This window comes from Vicugna pacos, chromosome 4 (genome assembly GCF_048564905.1).
Source record: "Vicugna pacos chromosome 4, VicPac4, whole genome shotgun sequence".
Lineage (NCBI taxonomy): Eukaryota > Metazoa > Chordata > Mammalia > Artiodactyla > Camelidae > Vicugna > Vicugna pacos.
Genome location: NC_132990.1, coordinates 50,764,331 through 50,783,066, shown reverse-complemented (window position 1 = coordinate 50,783,066; position 18,736 = coordinate 50,764,331). Strand labels below are relative to the sequence as shown.

The 18,736-nt window shown below is 47.8% G+C and overlaps 1 protein-coding gene and 1 long non-coding RNA gene across 9 annotated transcripts in view; one reads left to right on the top strand and one right to left on the bottom strand.

Annotated features, from left to right (window-relative positions):
* Positions 1-18,736, top strand: part of GABBR2 (gamma-aminobutyric acid type B receptor subunit 2) — a 354,329-nt gene that overhangs the window by 307,714 nt on the left and 27,879 nt on the right. The window lies entirely within an intron of this gene.
* The window catches only part of LOC116280322 (uncharacterized), a 45,102-nt gene continuing 41,004 nt past the window's right edge, over positions 14,639-18,736 (bottom strand). For all 5 annotated transcript variants that reach the window (XR_012072110.1, XR_012072106.1, XR_012072107.1 and 2 more), the window contains one exon: positions 14,639-15,190. This is a non-coding gene — a long non-coding RNA (uncharacterized lncRNA). The remainder of the gene's footprint in view (positions 15,191-18,736) is intronic.

Here is an 18,736-nt window from a genome sequence, read left to right as displayed (position 1 = left end):
AGAAGGGACAACCTTGCCTAGTTTCTGATCTTAAAGGGAAAGGATTTAGCTTCTCAACATGAAACATGATATTAATATATCATTTTTTCTTAAATGATCAAAAAAATAAACACAAGATGGTTCTGCTGTCCAAAACTGAGGGTGCCTTTGGAGAGGTGACAGGAAGGGCAGTGATGACACAGGCGGAGCCTGAGTCATTAGGGAACTTTTGTGTTGAGCAGAGGAATTTAAACTTCAGAATGAAAGACATTTAATCGGGGGAATGACATGATCAGATTTGCCCTGGCCGCAGGGTGAGAACAGATGGAGAGGCAAGGCTGGAGTCCCAGCAATGGCTCAGAGATGGTTTTTGCAGTAATCCAGGCAGGAGCTGATGACGACCTAAAGCAGGGCAGTTGCAGTTGGGAACAGAGAGAAGTGGGTGGATTTGAGAGCTATTAAGGAAGCAGACATGACAATGCTTGGTGATTGGTTGACTCGAAGGGGTAAGGACAGGGAGGCAGCTGGGGCACTGCCTGGATTTCTGACTAGGTAGTGGATGGCATACCTCACCACTGAGGTCAGGTGCAGAATGAGGATTTGGAAGGGAATGTGAAAGGTTCATTTCTGGGTAGAGGACCTCAGAAGATTGGATGTAGGGTCCTAGAGCACAAGAGAGCAGTTTGTCCAGTAGATAAATTTGGGGGAGGGGCAGTTTACACATTCACAATGGGAGCTGTGGGGATGCATGTGGTCGGCGTGAGAGTGGTACAGTCAGAGTGAAGACATCCTGACTGGAGCCCAAGGAATCACTAAGTGGTGATGGGAACAGGAGGAGAAGCCAGGCAAAGGGACTTTGACATGGAGGTCTGTAAAGAAGGGGGTAGCCAGGAGAGAGAGCCACCCATGGATGGGTGCAAGGAAGAGGAAAGCTGTCCATGCATAGGGAGAACTTGAAGAAGGAAGGAGAGGTCTCCCAGACCAAAGTAAGGACTGACAGGTCCTCCTCCATGACTTGACTCTGTCCTCAGTACTCCAGCATTGCATTGCAACCATTCCTTCCTCTGCTTTACCAAGTCTGATGGGAAGATTGGCTATTTCTGCATTTCACATATAGCAGGTGTGGATAAATCTGCCAAGTATGTTAAAAAGGTTTTTAAAATACGATTTTTATTCTTAGAAAAAAAAGAGGGGAAAACTCTCCTTTTTTTGAATACCTACTCTACCAGTGGCGATGGTGAGTAGGTGTTGGACATACGGACATGGGGTTCAGGGAGGGGTATGGGCTGGAGATGGGAACTTGGATGCGGTCAACATATAGATGACACTGAGAGCCTTAGATGAGAGCACGGGTTGGGGAGTGGGGTACCTAACAATGGAGAAGAGAAGGGGACCAAGGACAGACCCCCAGTTGCACCAGTGTTTGGAGACAAGGGAGGTAGGTGGGAAACTGCAAAGGAGACCTACAAGGAGAAGCCACGGATAGGAAGAAAATAGATGAGTCTGGTGTCTAGGAAACCAAATGAAGAAAGTGTTCCAAGGAGGAAGTTTTGATGAAGTGTGTCAAGTGCTGCTTTTAGATCAAGTAAGATGAAAACCAAGAATTGACACTGTGTATGTGTGTGCATACACACACACCTATATGGGATTTTTTTTCTTTTAAGGAAAATAATTTGAGATAATTTCCTCTAGAGTGAAAGCAGTGCATAATGATGGTATGAAGACAGCCTGGGTGGAAGGGTTGTTTGCTTTTGTCCCAAGCCTTCCTTTTCTGCTAGCCCACCTCTTGACCATTCTGAAATGGTTCTGAAATGGAGAGAAGATGGTGGACAGCACCAAAGGCCACCAGATGTTGAACACCCAGGAGAGCCACGGGCAGCCACCAAGGCAGCATCCTGAGGCCACCTGCACTCCCTGAGGCCACCCCCTATCTGCTTCCCAGGCAGGTGGCAACAGAGGTGGAATCATGTACAGTTGGTCACCCATAGGAGCCACATGTGTGACATTCACTTACAGAAATGGCAGCAGAAGGAGGAAGAGTATAGCTCAGTGGCAGTGGAAGAGTACATGCCTAGCATGCACAAGGTCCTGGGTTCAATCCCCAGTGCCTCCATTAAAAAAAAAAAAAAACGAACGAAAGAATTGGCACCAGGCTGTCTCCACCAGCTCTATGTCAAGAATTGCTTGCACTCTGGGTTCTGTGGCCTTCTGGCCATTCAGGCAGTAACCATGTAAAGGGCAGTTTGGGACAGAGGAGTATTTCAAACTTCCCTCCATATTCCATGCTTTGACCATGCTTCTTTGTGGAAGCAAATGGGGGACTTGGAAGTCATAGACTGCACTTGGCTCTGAAACTGGTGTCTTATTCCAGTTATGTTTCTATGGAAACAGATATTGGAAGAAGCAAATACATAGAGTTTTAAATAATTTTAACTCTTATCTTCTGCCTCCCTCTACAGTTGCTCTGGAAAAGAATTCCAATCCCAAAGCAGACACTTTCAGAAACATCTGGTATCTTCATAAAGCTTGTCCAGGCTCCATCTCACACTATTCATTTTGAAATAAAGAGGTATCAGAATGGCCAGGGTGAGGGGCGTGCTAAGGGTCATGGTCCACTCTGCTCTGTGAGCTGCACATGGACAGCCTGGTGGTCCAAGGCTTTGATGCCCAGGGTCATATTCCAAGTGGTGAGTCATCACTGCCATCCCTGGACAGTAGGACGGGTCTTTGTCATCCATAGTCATCTATGGGGTTCTGGATGGTCCTGCTCAGGCTCCACCTGGATGCAGACCAAGTCCCAGGCAGGGCAGTAGGACTCAGCAAGGACCTCGGGTGGACCCATTAGCTGAGGCCACCCCAGTTAGCCTGCCTACCACCTCCTGGGAGAGGGCTGAACCATCTGAAGTTCTGACTATGTCATTCTCCTGTTCAATCCTCCCTGTTGGCTAGAGATGAAGCCCTCACTCTGAGCGGTTCGGGAGGTTCTCAATGATCTGGCAGTCTGGCCCCACTCACTTCCCCTGCCTCCTCTCTCAGCCCCTCCCTCACTCCTTGAGCTCAGCTCCCCTTACTAATGGCATTTCATTAAAATGTCACACTCTGTCTCCTTCCACACCACACGTACCTGCTGTTCTCTTCTGCCCAGAACACCCTCCCTCCCATCACAATACACCATCTTCATGTAAAAAATTCCTACTTGACCTTCAAGAGGCAGCTCAGAAGCATCTTCTCCAGAAGCATCTGGAACAGCAGGCTGCTTTGAATGCCTCTGTCTAGGCCCCCACCTCACCTTGTCTGCCCCTCATCTGATCACAACACTGGTAATTATCTGCCTGTGCACCTGGCCCCTCCTAGTCTGTGACCTCCTGAGAGGCCAGGGCCATCTGTATGTCCCCAGCACCCACTGGCAGAGCCTGGCTCTCAGTAAGTGCTCAGTAAATATTTATTGAATAAATTGTTCCCTCCACCTGGAACTCTCTCGCCAAGCCTCCATATGTCCGAATTCAACCCATCTGTCTGGGCCCATTAAGCCGGCTTCTCCAAGAAATGTCTTTGCTGAGTTGCAATTTAATTTAATATTACACCCTCACCTTTTATCAAGGGCCCACTTACAGGGCTAAAGCTGCCAATTGAAGGATGATTCAGCATCTTCTATAAAAGACTGTTGTTCAGTTTGTGACTTCGTCCCTGGAGACAGCGATCCACTGGATAGATCCTCACGGAATTTAGCGCCAGGAAATGGGCTGTGCTCCCCTCGCGAACCGGTATCTACTTCCTTCCTTCCATCAGGCAGTCGTAACTGGATAAGCCACTCTGTTTTCTTTTTAACCTTGGCTGCCAGAAAGTTGGAGCCAAATTCAACACTCAGCCGCAATAACCATCTTTTCTCGGGTTCCTGGAGGATTATCTCGCCTTCTGATCGTTCGTCTTTATTTTTAACTGTCCTGTTGTGTTTGGGCTTTTATTGTGCGCTGCCTCAGGCCCTTTGGGAGAGGAGGCAAGGTGTAAGTTCCAGATTAAGTTATTAAAATAAGAACGCTAGGCGAGATTTAATTGAAATGATGTGCCAGAGAGACATTTTCAGGATGTCCTCAAACATTCTCCTCTGGCTGGGGTCCCAGATTGGCCTCGGCTGCAGTCAGCATGGTGGGCCCCATGTGTGGACAGACTGCTCTGCCGGCCACAGCCAAGCTTCTGGAACATTTCATCCAAAGGCATCTCAGATCTAGGGGAGACCGCAGTTTGTTTCAGTTTCCTTATTGGCTTCCCTTGTGCCTTTGGGAGGTCCTAAGGCTCCAGAGGCCCCTCAGGACACCAAGCAAAAGACACAGAGACACCGCAGCAGGGGACAGCCCTGAGGCAGGGAATTCTCTGGTCTCTACCCGTCCAGTGCTCCGCAGAGGGTGGCCTGTCTACTGGCCATCCTCAAGTGCCACAGGGCAGAACAGCTGGAAAATTATCTGCGATACTGGCCTCTTTCGAACACTGTGTGTCTTGGTAAAGCCAGTCCGGTTCTTGAGCAAAGACTGCCTTTAAATTTTGATGGTTTTCCTCGCACAGGGCACTCATGGAGATGTCCCCTCTTCCTTGCGGGAGAATTCCAGCCAGCCTGCCTCTTCGTAAATGGTGTGTCATCTGGGCGCTCCTGCAGCTTTCTGGGGAGCCCACTGTGTGTGTGCTCAGACTCCCCTGAGGACTGCTCAGTCTGAGGGGCAAGACTGGACACACACACAGTGGGCTGTCACCTTCTCCATGACATATGCCGCCAGACTCTTGGTTTTATGTCTGGCTTACTGTACAGAGATACTAGGCTTACTTTTCTAAAATATGAGCTAGGATGGGGTTTGAAGTCATGTCCCTCAGAGGGTGAAGAGTGAGAAAGAACAGGGTGTGCTAGGTTTGCTGTGGTAACAACAGCAAAACTCAGTGGATTAAAACCTCAGAGACTTCGCTCGTCATAGCACTTGTTCACAGAAGAACAGCTAAAGCCTGCCGCCACCACAGCATCGTCACTCCAGGACACAGCTGGTGGGCACCTCCAGAGACAGTTTTTGTGGCACAGAGCATGGCAGGTGTGCACTAACTTTTAAAGCTTCCACTCACTTTCACTCATGTTTCATTGGCCCCAACAGGTCAACTCTCCATGCCTGAGTTCAGTGGGTCAGGGAAAAGCCATCCTACCATGAACCTAGGAGAGAAAGAGCCGGGGTTGGAGGTTTAGCCATAATGACTATGGGAGGGCCTTCCATCTATCTTCCTGCCACTGTCACAGATACCACCCCCCGACTAGAATGTGAGCTCCATGAGAACAAGGGAGGAGGCAGAACTGTGTTTTATTCACTGCTGCATCCCCAGTCCCTCAATAAATAAGACCAGGTAAATGACTGAAGGAAGCCAGCCTTCAATCCATTGCTTCTGTCCATCTCCACTGCTCCTACCGAGGTCCGGGGCACCGTCATCTCTCATCTGGCATCACAGAGAGGGCACTATGAGCAGAGCTACTGTGGACGCACCGTGGACAAGAGGGATGACGCTGCCTTTCCTGTGGAGGCCACTGAGCTGTGGTTTATTGTTGTTGTTACCACAACTTTCTAAGCAAGCTCCCTCCTCCCACTCATAGCCCCCTTCAAGCCATTCTCCATGGCAGTTGGAAGTGTCCTTTTGTTTTTTTAGATATAATTTACATACCATAAAATTCACAGTTTTAAAATGTACAGTACAGTGGTTTTTAGTACATTCCTAAGATCGTACAGTCATCCTCATTAGTTCCAGAAAATTCTCATCACTCCAAACAGAAACCCTGTTCCTTTTACCCATCACCCCTATTTCCCCTTCCCTCCAGCCCCTGGCAACCACAAATCTACTTTATGGCTCTGTGGATTTGCCTACTCTGGATATTTCGTATCAACAGAATCATACAATACATTGATTTTTGTGTCTGGCTCCTTTGACGTAGCATAATGTTTTTAAGGTTCCTCCATGTTGTAGCCTGTGTCAGCATTTCCTGCCTTTTTATGGCTAAGTAATATTCCCTTATGTGGATATACCACATTTTATTTGTCCATTCATCAATTGATGGATATTTGGGTTGTTTCTACTTTTTGACTATTATAAGTAATGCTGCTATGAGCATTTATTTACAAGTTTTTATGTGAACATATGTTTTCAGTTGTCTTGGGTGTGTGTATGTATATGTGTGTATATATGTGTGTGTGTGTGTGTGTGTGTGTATGTATATATATATATATAGAGAGAGAGAGAGAGAGAATTGCTGTGTTATGTGGTAATTCTGTTTAACATTTTTAGGAACTGCTAGACAGTGCCATGTGTCTAAAATTTTACATTCCCACCAGCAATGTACGAGGGTTCCAATCTCTCCACATTGTTGCCAACACTTGTCATTTATCTTCCTTTTTGATTACAGCCATCCTATTGGATGTGAAGTGGAATCTCATTGTGGTTTTGATGAGAATGACAGTCAAATGACCAATGATGTTAACATCTTTTTATGTGCTTATTGACCATTTGTATATCTTCTTTGGAGAAATGTCTATTTAAGTCCTTTGCCCATTTTTAGTTGAATTATTTATCCTTTTGTTGTTGAGTTATAAGAGTTCTTTACATAAAGGTAGGCCAAATGTGTGATTCTAGATCCTGGCCACATCACCCCAGAAGAGATCTTTTTAAAAATACTTGTACTTGGGTCACATTGCCCAGAAATTCTGATTTAATTGGTTTAGAAAGAGGCCCGAACACTGGAGTTTTTTAGAAATTGCTATGGGTTCTGGTGTGCAGCCAGGGTTGAAACTTTCTGAGCTCACCCCTCACCAGTGTCTAGGAAGGCCCCAGGACTGCACTTTGGTTACCAGAGTTAGAAACAGACTCAGGAGAATATGTTTAAGGCTAAAAGATGAGAGAAGAAAAGCCTAAATCCAAGAGATCTGAAGTTCAGTTGGTCCCCTACCAACCCCTACCCTAACCCGAGCTGGAAGACATGATGGTGACAAAGGAAATACAGACTCAGGGAGAGGGCTACACGGGAAGGTTGGCATGTGCAGACCCCACAGAGCTGAATGAGTCCCTCCAGTCTCACGTTTTGCTGAAAACCCTCGTCAGCATTTGAACAACTGTTTTCCCCAGTGGAAGACAGAAAGTAAGAAATAGGAAACAAGGAAAAGCTATGGGATTTCGATTTCTGTTGCATTTTTCATTGGAGCTGAGAGGCAGAGGGTGAGCAAGTTGCAGACCAGAACTTTAGGTGGGTTAAAACAACACCTGCCCTGCCATTGCAGGGAGCCACTGACCACAGAAACCAACGAGGGCAAGGGAACCACAGTGTCCGGGCACCTCGCCACCCACAGTGGCTCCGAAATAGAACTGCCGGCCACTTGGTGGGATGCTCGTTATTTTCTGCCACTGTTTGGCTTGAAGTGTCTCCCTAAGGTGACAGTGGGTTAAACTTCAAATACTGAGTCATTTTGATCCTGACATAGGATGGAGCACTTAACATGACCCAGAGATGCTCAGTTCAGTTCAGAAGACCCTGACACAACCTGTGGGCCCCTCCTAAGGGCTCAGGGGACAGCAGCATCGTCATCCCAATTCTTAGTGCCCAGCCCACCCACTCCCCTACCCTTCCCTGGACCGGAGCTCTAAGCCCAGGTCTATCCCACTGGAGAACAGGCACTCAACAATTGGCAAATACACACTGTAATAATGGGTGCCTGCATTTCTACTGCATGCACAGTTTACCAAGCACCTTGACATCACTGTGTTTTAGAGATGAGGAAACTGAGACTGGAGAGGTGAACTGATTGCCTGCAACTGGAAACACCCAGCCCAGGCCATGTGCTGCTAGATGACTCGGGATCGATTCTGCTTGGATCGGTCTGTTGGTCTATTCATACTTCCTGCATCTTTTCACATCAGTCCTGTGTTTTACTTAGTTTTGTTTTAAAGAAATTTCCTTCATCGATGCTTTCAAGATTATTAGCATCCACTGTGCATAATGCTCTCTTATAGATGTTCAGATCTCTCTCACATCTGTGATTCTCTGGTTGATGTTTCATAAGAGCGAAGCACTTGTGAGCAGATGTTCAAACCGAGCAAATTCAGATCTGAGAGCACTGCCTCCCAGTCCAGCCTCGTCCTCAGTAGCGGGTCTGTGCAGCCTTCATCCAGGACTCCAAAGAAGCTGCTTGGTCTTGGTTTAACAGCAAAAATAGTAACAGCGGCAGCTTTTGCTGAGTACATACTGTGTGCTTAGGACATCGTTCCAGGTGCTTTCCTTTATTGACTCTCTTAATCCTCACAACCACCCATACCACCCATGCCGTAGTTACCATTGTTATCCCTAGTCTACAGGTGAGGAAGCTGAGGCACAGAGGGGTTAAGCAGCATGATCACAGTCACACAGCATTTAGCCCGTTGTGGTCAGGGAATTGGACTGTGGAGTCAGGCTTCTGATCCCAGCTCGGCCGCTTACTGTATGCAGTTAGGTATGTGTCGTGGGTTGAACTGTGACCCCCAAAAAGATATGTCAACGTCCTTCCCCTAGAACCTGTGAGTGCAACCTTATTTAGAAAAAGGGTCTTTGCAAGGGTGATTAAATTAAAAATATTAAAATGAAATCTCCTGGATTACCCAGATTGGCCCTAAATTCAATGACAAGTGTCATTAAAAGAAGCAGAAGAGGAGAGGACATAGACCCAGAGGAGAAGGTCAGATGACAGTGGAAGCAGGGACCAGAGTGATGAAGCCACAAGCCAGGGAGCGCCCGGAGCCCCCAGAAGCAGCAGAGGCACAGGAGTTCCCCTGGAGCCCCTAGAGGGAGCGCAGCTTTGCCAGCGCCTTGATTTCCAGGTTCTGGCTTCCAGAACTGTCTAAGGATAAATTTCTATTAGTTTTAAACCACCCAGTTTATGGATATTAGTTTAGCAACCCTTGGAAACTAATACAATAAGTGACTTAACTTGTGAGAGCCGCAGTTTCTTCATCCACAATATGGGTCTAGATACTAATAACGCCCACCTCAGAGAGCTTCGGGGAGGATTAGAAGGGACAGCGTGCCTATGAAGGACTCACCCCGCATGTGGAGGGCGCCCAGTGGAGGTTAGCTATTACTTGGAGCATTATTACCTGGTCCTTGACGGCCCTGCCCCTGGGCCCTCTCAGAGTTGATCCCTCATCTTGCCATTTTCCTGTGTCTGACTCCTTGTCATGGGCCCCCTGAGCCCAGCCCAGTGTGCTCCTGGCTTCGGAATCTCAGAGGAATTAAATCTGACTCCTAGATGCAGGCTGCCGAGCCCGTTCCTCCAAGCCATTATCGCCAGAGCTGCCAGAGCGAGACTATGAACATCCACACATGGCGTTTTAATATTTCACCCAAGAAGTCATTTTCTTACATGAGTCAGACACAGAAGGCTCAGAGAATTAAGTTGAGAAAGGTAACTCTGGGCCGGAGTGACTTCTGCCAACGGATGTGGAGGATTTTTCCTGCGTCTGCTCAGCTTTTCTTTCTTATCTGTGTCTTACAGCAGACGGGAAGCAGGCTGACAAGAGATTGCATGTTCATACCAATTATTAAATATATATGGCAGCCTTCTGGAAGTGCATTCACATGCCAAGGAAATGGAATGTATTCACCAACCCAAGCTCCAGCTCTGGGCTTTGGAGGAATAATGAAGTAGCCGTAAACACTATGATCCAAGGTTTTAATCTATATTCTGCCACCTCCTAGCTGTGTGACTTTGGGTGAGTGATTCACCCTCTCTGAGCCTAAGTGCTCATAAGGAAAATCCATTTCTCCCTTACAGATTTACCATGTACACTGACTGGGGTCACATGTTCGAGTGCCTAGCACTAAGTCTGACACACAGGAGTCCCATCATTGTGACTTCTGTTCCCACTCTCTGACTCAGACCTTCCTGACTCCACAGGGAAATTAACATAACTACCCTGCCCACCTCCCAGGGAGGTCTTAAGGAGCAATGTTGCTGCCAGTGGAGTGGATTTACACCTTCCAATGCATTTCCGCTGACTCCACTCACTTAAGCCTCACGATCACCTTGAGCAGAGAGAGTTCTCTTCCCATTTTGCAGGTGAGCACCTGGAGATGCATGGAGTCAAGTGATGGACTCTGGACCACAAGGGGGGCTCAGAGGCTCTAAGCCAGGCCACAGCTCCCCAAAGCCATGCTCCTTTCACGCCCCATGCTGACTCTCAAATGAGATAATGGATGGGAAATTGCTTCCTAAGGAGCAGAGCTCTACCCCAGCTTGAGGCCTGTTACTGTTATTATCTCAAGCACCTGCCTGTGGTCAGGCATCCTAACTGCCTTTTTGTCCAAGTCTGTTGTCCTCACTTCCCCCTTCTAGGATAAGCCAGTTGGATCAGTCTCATTCGGCTTGCTCCAAGGCAGTCTCTGAACTCAAGCATGTGTTGTTGAACTGCATCCCCGCATGCACACCCTCAACCCCTCTCCTCGTGCCTTCTCGCACATCCACATCCTCTGCTCCACCCACTCGCTCTCACTCCCTCATCCAGGAGGCTCTCAGCACAGCCTAGCTCTGTTGTGAAGAAACCCTTGCGAAGCTGAGCTGTACCATGAGGTCACTAGAGACATGTGCTGTTCACTCATTCACCAGACCCACATTTGCTGGGCATTCACTTTGTGCCCAGCGATGGATAAGGCACAAGCCCTGCTCTTAGGACTCTCCTAGTCCGGGGGGACAGATGGGTAAATTGACCTGTCAGTGCAGTGGTTAAGTGCTGGGAAAGCTTAGCCCCCAGCCCTAGGGGATCACAGAGGAGGTGGCTAGTCATTCTACCCTGAGAAATGTTTCATTAAAAAGTGGGGAGATGTGCTTTTCCCCAAAGTCTTGAAAGGACAAGTAAGGCTTACAGAGCTAAAGAAAACTCGAGCTATACAAAACAGTCTGGCAGTTCCTCAAAAAATTAAACAGAGTTACCCCATGACCCAGCAGTTCCACTCCTAGGTATCCATTCATTCAAGAGAAGTGAAAGTGTGTATATAAATACTTATAGCAGCATTATTCACAATAGCCAAAAAAGTGGGAACAACCCAAATGTCCATCAGTTGATGAATGGATAAACATAATGTGATATGTCCAGACGATTGAACATCATTCAGACATAAAGAGAAATGCCGTTCTAATGCACACTACAATGTGGATGAACCTTGAAAACGTTATGTTCAGTGAAAGAAACCAGACACTAAAAGGCCACATATTGGGGGAGGGTGTAGCTCAGTGGTAGAGCGCATGCCTAGCATGCACAAGGTCCTGGGTTCAATCCCCAGTACCTCCATTAAAATAAATCAACCTAATTACCCCCACCAAAATAAATAAATAAATAAATAGCCACATATTGTATGATTCAATCTATTGAAATGTCCAGAATAGGCAAATCCATAGAGACAGAAAGATTAGTGGCTGGGGACAGGGAATGGGGAGTAACTACCAACAGGTATGGCATTTCTTTTTGAAGTGGTAAGAATTATCTGGAATTGGATAGTAGTAATGGTTGGACAACATTGTAAACATACTAAAAACCACTGCTTATACACTTTAAAATGGCTAAAATAGTGAATTTTTGTATGAATTTTATCTCATTTTTTAAAGACAGGACAAGGTATACGAGAGCATTCCAGGTGACAAGCCTTCCAAAACAAGGGTAGGAAGAGGGGGAAGTGATCTTAGGGAACAACAAGTGTCCGATGCAACTGGGCATAATGCGTTGTATTTTTCTACTGTTGCATCACAGCTTTAGAAGGCTGAAGGATCATCAGCCCTAGTCTCTACAGTATTCATTCGGATGTTTTTGACTGCAAGTAACTCAAATTGGAGTGCACAGTAGAGAGAATGTATTGACAACCTGGAAGGTTCTAGTGGTAATTAGGAATTCAGGCACAGTTTGATCAGGGATCAATTCCATTTTTCTGTAAGACTTTCATCTCTGCCTTCCTCCTTGTGTGAAATATGTTATCGCACTAGCTTCCCACGTGTTACAGAGATATGGAAAGGAAGATGCATTTCAAGTAGAATAAAACCTTTAAAGTTTCCTTGGACAGCATGGAATTTTAAGCTTTATATGATGGGCAAAACCTCAAGAAGATATTGGAGGCAATGGCATTCCAGGATGAAAATCCATGAGCAGGAAACTGGAGGGTATGCCTAGGGGAAAGTTCGAGAGTCAGTTGAATCTGGCTGCTTGTGGGTAGGAAGTAAGAGCAGAGCTGGAGGGAGCTTGTACCATAATGTGGAGGCAACGGGGAGCCATTAAAGGAATTTCAGTAGCGGAACAACACAACAAGGTCTTAATAAAATTTCAGCCTGGCTCTCCAATATTATTATGAGGTTGTTGTTACTTTTCTTAGGTATTATAATATTGTGGTTATTTAGGACTATGTACTCATTCATTCAGAACTAGAGTGAGTCTGAAATTTACTTTCAGATGGTTTAGAGGGGAGGGGTGTGTGTGTGTGTGTGTGTGTGTGTGTGTGTGTGTGTAGAGAGAGAGCAGATTGTGGCAAAATGTTAGCCATTTCTGACTCCTGGAGGAGAGTACACAGGTGTTCGTTGTACTATTTAGTCTTTCAATGTGTTTGGGGAAAAAATGTTTTCAGTACAATTTGAGAAAAGGAGAAAATTGGGTTCAGGGGAGACAGATCTCTCCGGGGGAGGGACAGGCTGGGGAGGTGGGGCAGTGAGGACCCAAGAGCCTGAGCCCCAAGGGCTGGGGCCGAGGTTCCCTGTTGCTGAGATTGGCAGAGGTCCAAGACCCAGGGCTCGGGGCGGTTGGACGTGTAGATAAGGGAGGCACAGTAGCTCGATGACTCTGCAGCTCCCAGCCTGAGGGCCCAGGAGGACCCCAGTGCCAGGAATAGAGCTGAAAAACAGCCAAGGAGGAGGAGGAGAAGGAGCCTCTAAGGAGGGTTGTTTTTGCTCTCTGCAATAGATACTTGCCTGTATGACTAATGTTGATGCATAGCATTTCAGAGCTTGAATGACCTAAGAAATCTCATAAACAGACCCTCGTTTCTATGTTGGGGAAATAGAGTCTTGCCCAAAGTCCCTGAGCCAGAGAATTGACTGAGGATAATCTCCCAGTTAAACCAGCCCTCGTGTGCCTGTTTCCACCTTCCCCTGAACGCTCTAGGGACCAGACAGAGGAGAAATGACAAGAAGGGACATGAGTTTGGTCTGATTTTCTTAATGAATCCTTTGAAATACTTTCTGAATGTATGTTAACAGGGAGCTTGGGTAAACTGCCATGGCATGGGGTGGGGGGCGTTGGTGGTGACAATAGTAACAGCTGACCCTGTCTGAGCCATTCACTTGGACCAGGCACTGGTCTAGGGGCTTTACTCCTATCAGTATATTTAATCCTCAGTCCTAGGAGGAGGTACTGTGTTTAGACCCATTCTACAGATGGCAACAATGAGGCTAAATAGCTCCTGTAGGGTTCCAGCGTTTCTAAGTGGCAGACTTGGGACTAGAGCTCAGGCAGTCTGGCCCCTGGTCTGACATCTTTAACCACCTTGCCCTCAGCTACACCACTGGGTGTAGGTCCCCCTCCATTCTCAGTGACTGGCTGACTGAGTGAGTGAGTGAGTGGTCTGTTTATTTTGCAAGGGAGAGGGTCAACAGCAAATTCTGGCCCCAGCCTCATTGGTATTTTCGCAGTAAATCAAGGCCTATTTATTACTCATAGAGTATTTTGGGGGTCCATGATAAAAAAGAAATGCAAAACTTAATTTCACTTCCCTGCTACACTGCTCATTCTTTTTTAATAACCCTCTCTTATCAGCCTCCTGGCAGCTTTTTCCTTCCTGTGCATGTTAATTACTTTATTAATTACGTTAATATCTTTGGTTCTGCCCAGCATATCTTGGTGCTTTTTGTTTCCAGCATGCACCCATTTTGCCTTGTTCATTGGCACATGAGGGCCCAGTTCCCACTTCTAAAAGGGATTCTTTGAGCCTCGGTAAACACATGCCTTCAATTAGTTGCACAATCATCATTCCCATTTTCATCTCAACCACGTCACTAATCGAGTGTTTTTAACATTCTCCCAAATAGAGGCTGTATTGTGTTAAGTTTCTGACATTGTTCCACAACCCTTGTTTCCCCTCCAGGTCACAGCTCAGAGATCACACAACCTACCCCTCAGTGAGAAACAGTACGATGTCCCAGGCGGGGGGAGCGAGAGGAGCTGAACCCTGGGGTAGACGGAGGCAAGGGTTTATGAGATGAGGCTGGAAGGTGAGCTGGCAACAGATCCTGGGAGACCCTGAATATTAGTTGAGAAGTCCAGACTTTACCCTGAAAGCCAGCATCTTCCCCCGGTATACAGCATGGAATGCTAATCCCATTAGCTGTCCCCAAATAAAAGGGAACGGGGAGATTTCATGGTCCAAAAGTTTAAGAAATCCCAGAAACGAGGTATCTGCCTCTTGGAAATGTACAATGTATGGGCTTTAGTATGTTAAAGACTCTGAAAAGTCCTGAAGTTTACCCAAAAACTTTTAACTAAAATTTTTTCATTTTAATTTTTAATAATAAAAACATTTAAATTAGCATTTCCAAAACATCTTTGGCCATGGAACTCTTTATTTGTAGGCTATAGCATATTTACATTTACATATTCTGAGGAGTGTAATTTAGGAAGTGCTGCTGGAGGATGAAGAGCCTTTTTGTGGCTTTTGAGCTGGAGGGAGCATAGACAGACTCTGCTTTAGAAAGGTGGCTCAGGCAGAGCCTCAGAACTGGGGAACGCGGGGGATGAATGGAGGCAGGAGGGGAAGAGGAGGCAGGCCCTGAACAGCTCAAGCAAGACACAATAAGGATCAAAAGCAAAGGTTTCAAATGTTTCGGTGTTTTCTTTTCGTTTTATTTCATGCTGCATTGTTGTCTTAAAATTGGAAAATCAGTGTTGCTATAATAAATCACAGCACAAGGGTTTTACTCAGGCATCAAATCTGAATGAGAAAAGCAGTCTGTGCAATCTTCCATCTTCAAAGAAAGCATTTAGCCCAACAGGGTGCTGGGACACAATAGCCATCTGTTTCTGCACATCACCAGAGTTCATCGAGGCTTTCCAATCAGACCCAGATTCGGCTTCCAAGTCCACACCTCAGTGGCTCTGTGATCCTGGGCAAGCGGCTTTGCTTCTCCATGTCTCCGTTTTCCTACACAGTAAAGAGCAAGAATTATCCTTGTCTCACAGGACAGCTTCAAGGACTGCATGGGGGCGGGGAGAAACATGTGCAAGTCCTGAGCACAGGGCCTGACACGTGATAATGTAAAAACTAACTGCCCTTCCACATTAGCCAGGATAGGCTGGAAGAGGCTGAGGTAATAATGAAGCCCTAAATCTTGGCAGCTAAGCTCTATTTCTCAGTCATATAAAGTCCACCTGTGAATCCAGGTGGTCTCCGAGGCAACTGTCTCCCATGAGGCAGCTCTGTGATCTGGGCCCCAACACAAGGCAGCACGCAGATCTTGCAAACAGCTTTTCTATGCTTCAGGCCACAGAGGTCAAATGTCACTCCAGCCCACTACCCATTGGCCAGAATTAGCCATGCGACTCCCACCTAACTGTACAGGGGCTCGGAACTGTGGGTGAGCAGATGAGATGTCCCGGGAGTGCTAGCCTCTGCCAGTCCTTCATTCCCTTTGGTCAGTCCACTTCACCTCTCTAAGCCTCAGTTTCCTCATCTGTAAAAAAGGGCTAGTACTTCCTGTCCTATCTTTCATGGGAGTGTTAGGGGGCAGATGTGATCATATAGTGAAAAACACTAAGTTAAAGTTAGAAGTGATTATATGTTTACTTCATGCTGTGCCAAAGCCATACCACATTCTTTGGTTAATAGGAAAAATGTACAACTTCAACACTCCTTAAATCTACGTTTTTGTTCTTATTCCCCTGAACCCATTTCATCTCTGTATTGCCTACTCCCTCCTCTTGTTTGGGTCTTTTAAGTTATTTTTCAGTGAGATCATTAAGACCACTTCTCAGTAACCTTTGCTGGCCTATTTTTGGAATCGCACACTAGGCAGCACATCCCGCACGGAAAAGGAGACCCTAAAGTGCCAAGAGGGATGACAGGGAGGCCGCCAGTGCATTTCTCAGCAGAGACAGCAGAGAAAACCCTCAGGGGCCTGCTTCACGTGACCTAGGGTTCCTTAGATCCCCTAGGAACACCAGACGTGTGTGTGTGTGTGTGTGTGTGTGTGTGTGTGTGTGTGTGTGTGTGTGTGTGTGTGTGTGTGTGTGTGTGTGTGTGTGTGTCTGTGTCTGTGTCTGTTTCAAGCACCAGTAATCCCCTCACTGAGGACACTGACGGTGTGGACTGCCAAGCGCCATGCTGTGGCGTGGCTCACAGTAGCTGCTGCAGGCTCGGGGCCGCCCTGGGAGAGTGGGACCCCAGGCGTGGGGAGGAGACAAGTCTTACCCACTCAGACCCCACTGGAGACTTGTGTTCTCATCTGGACCCCAGACCCCAGACCCTCTGGAGACGGTGACAAGATGCAGGGTGGCCAGGATGAGCAAAGAATAAAAAACTGTGTCATGTAGAAAGGGTTGGTGCCAACCCAGCTAAGAGAAGGCTCAGAGGGGCTTTCCTGGAGCCAAGGGAGGAGTCATGACCGGCAGGGCCCTGGACGGCAGAGCCAGGACCAGCGGGAGCAGTCCTGGGGATACAGGTCTCAGCATAGGATGGGGAAGGAAGTTCAGGTCTTAGCCTGGCTTATCTAAAAGTGAACAGGCTTCCTCAGAGGGTAGGGAGTGTCCCATCCCCAGTGCAGAAAAGGTTGGATGAGTGCTTGGTGTGGACTGCACACTAAAGAAGTGAAGTGAAAGAAGACGCTTGGGTCTCCTTAAGCCCAAAAGTTGTGTGATTCTACAAACTTGGTGTGACCTCAGGAGACTTTTTTATTTATATATATATTTGTTGCTAATGGGTGTGTGTGAGATGAGTTGAGAGCAGCTTTCAGTTATGTGAATTGGAGTGTCATGTTCACCTTGGAAACTCCATCATTGGTGCAGAGGAGAAAGCACTGGCAGTGCAGAAACTGGCCCAGAAAACAAGCCCCTGCAGAGTGAGGAAGGGGTGTGCACTCTCTCCCGGCCCATTGCTGCCCAGGGATTCCAGCGCACAGCCAGCCATGGCAGCAGCACCAGTTACAACATCCTATTTTGGAACAGTCTTTGCAACACTGCACTTATGGGGCTCCCAATACGCTCGCCTCCTTGAAAGGCAACAGGCAAATGAAATGGATGCGTTGTTCTCAATTGTATTAGCATGGGGCGCGTGCACCTCGGCTTTGTAGTCTTTTTTATTACCATGCTCTTGCTCGATGCTCAGAACCCCCAAAGCAGGTGACCCCAGCATGTCTCAGAGGAGAACCTGGGGCTCAGACTGAGCGTGTGACAGCCCTGGGCCAGAACCCTCGCCCAGAGGCCAGGCAGGTGGCTGTCCATTACACCAGGGCACTGTGGGGTCCCCTGCTTCCTTTTCACCATGGGCAAACTGTAAAATCCGAGATGCAGAGGAGAACAGGGGGGAGCACTTGAGGCTCGTCCAAGCGCCACCTTCCTTTCTCCTTGGTGAGCTGAGACTCCCAGAACTAGCCAGAGTTTCAGGGAGAAGCACAAACAATGGAGGACCCTGGGCTAGGAGTCAGGACCCCGGGCTCAAGTGCTAGGTCCTTGGATTTCTTGCTGTGTGGCCTTGGGTGAGTTACAGCCTATTCCTGGGCTCAGGGTTCTAAGCAAAATAGCAGCAAGTCTAATGGCCCTACTAAACTCCTCGCGTCGTTAGGCAGATCTAATGATACTGAAAACCGTAAAACTGAGTGCCAAGCACAGCAGCAGGGGAGTATAGTAGTTCTGTCCAGGATCCCAATGCTCCAGCTTCCTGATTTAGAGCATCTTCACACTCTAGTTCTGTCACCTCCCTATTCACACCAAGATGGCCTTGGACTTGAGAGCAGGGAGTCTCTGTGAACCACCAGCCAGGTCGTGCCCTGAGTTAGCAGCAGACTGCCGTGAGAGGGTGATGAGAGATACCACGTGGGCATGGCTAGGCGGGGCTGAACAGCGCCAGCTTAGCTGCCTCGAGGTCTGGGCTGGGAGGGCTGCGGGCTGGGCAGGGGACGTGCCACCCCGGCCAAGGACTGAGCTGGGCAGCTTGGGCAGGGCCCCCTGAGAGCTCCTCTTATGTATGGGGCCACAGATCTCATCCCAGGCCAGGGACAGTTGCCCCCACGTGGAGGCCCTTTGGCCTGGGAGTGCTGGCCTAGAGCAGGACGCGGGGAGTGGGCTTCAGCAGGTATTCCCAGGCCAGGCTGCAGGTTCCAGGAAGGTGCTGCCCTGACCTGGCTCAGGGCTGTGACCAAGTCTAGCTTAGGGCAGGGCTTCCCCTCCTTTTCACATCATGGCGCTCACAGGAAGCAATGTTCTCAAGCATGAGGGTGACCACAGAAGCTGATTGTGGCTGGAGGTGCCTGGCCCCAGCCCTGTGCCCCAGGCAGAGGAAAGCACACCATCCTGGGACATTTGTAACCCGCTGCTGGCACACCAGTGACCAGGGCATCTTTTTGGGTAGTTCTGGATTTATGGTCTAAAGCAAAAGTTTGGGAAGTCCCAGCTGTCACTGAATGCCTGTGTAACCTTGAGCCTGTGGCTCAGCTGCTCCGAGCCTCATTCAGCATCCCCTAAAATGGGGGTCATA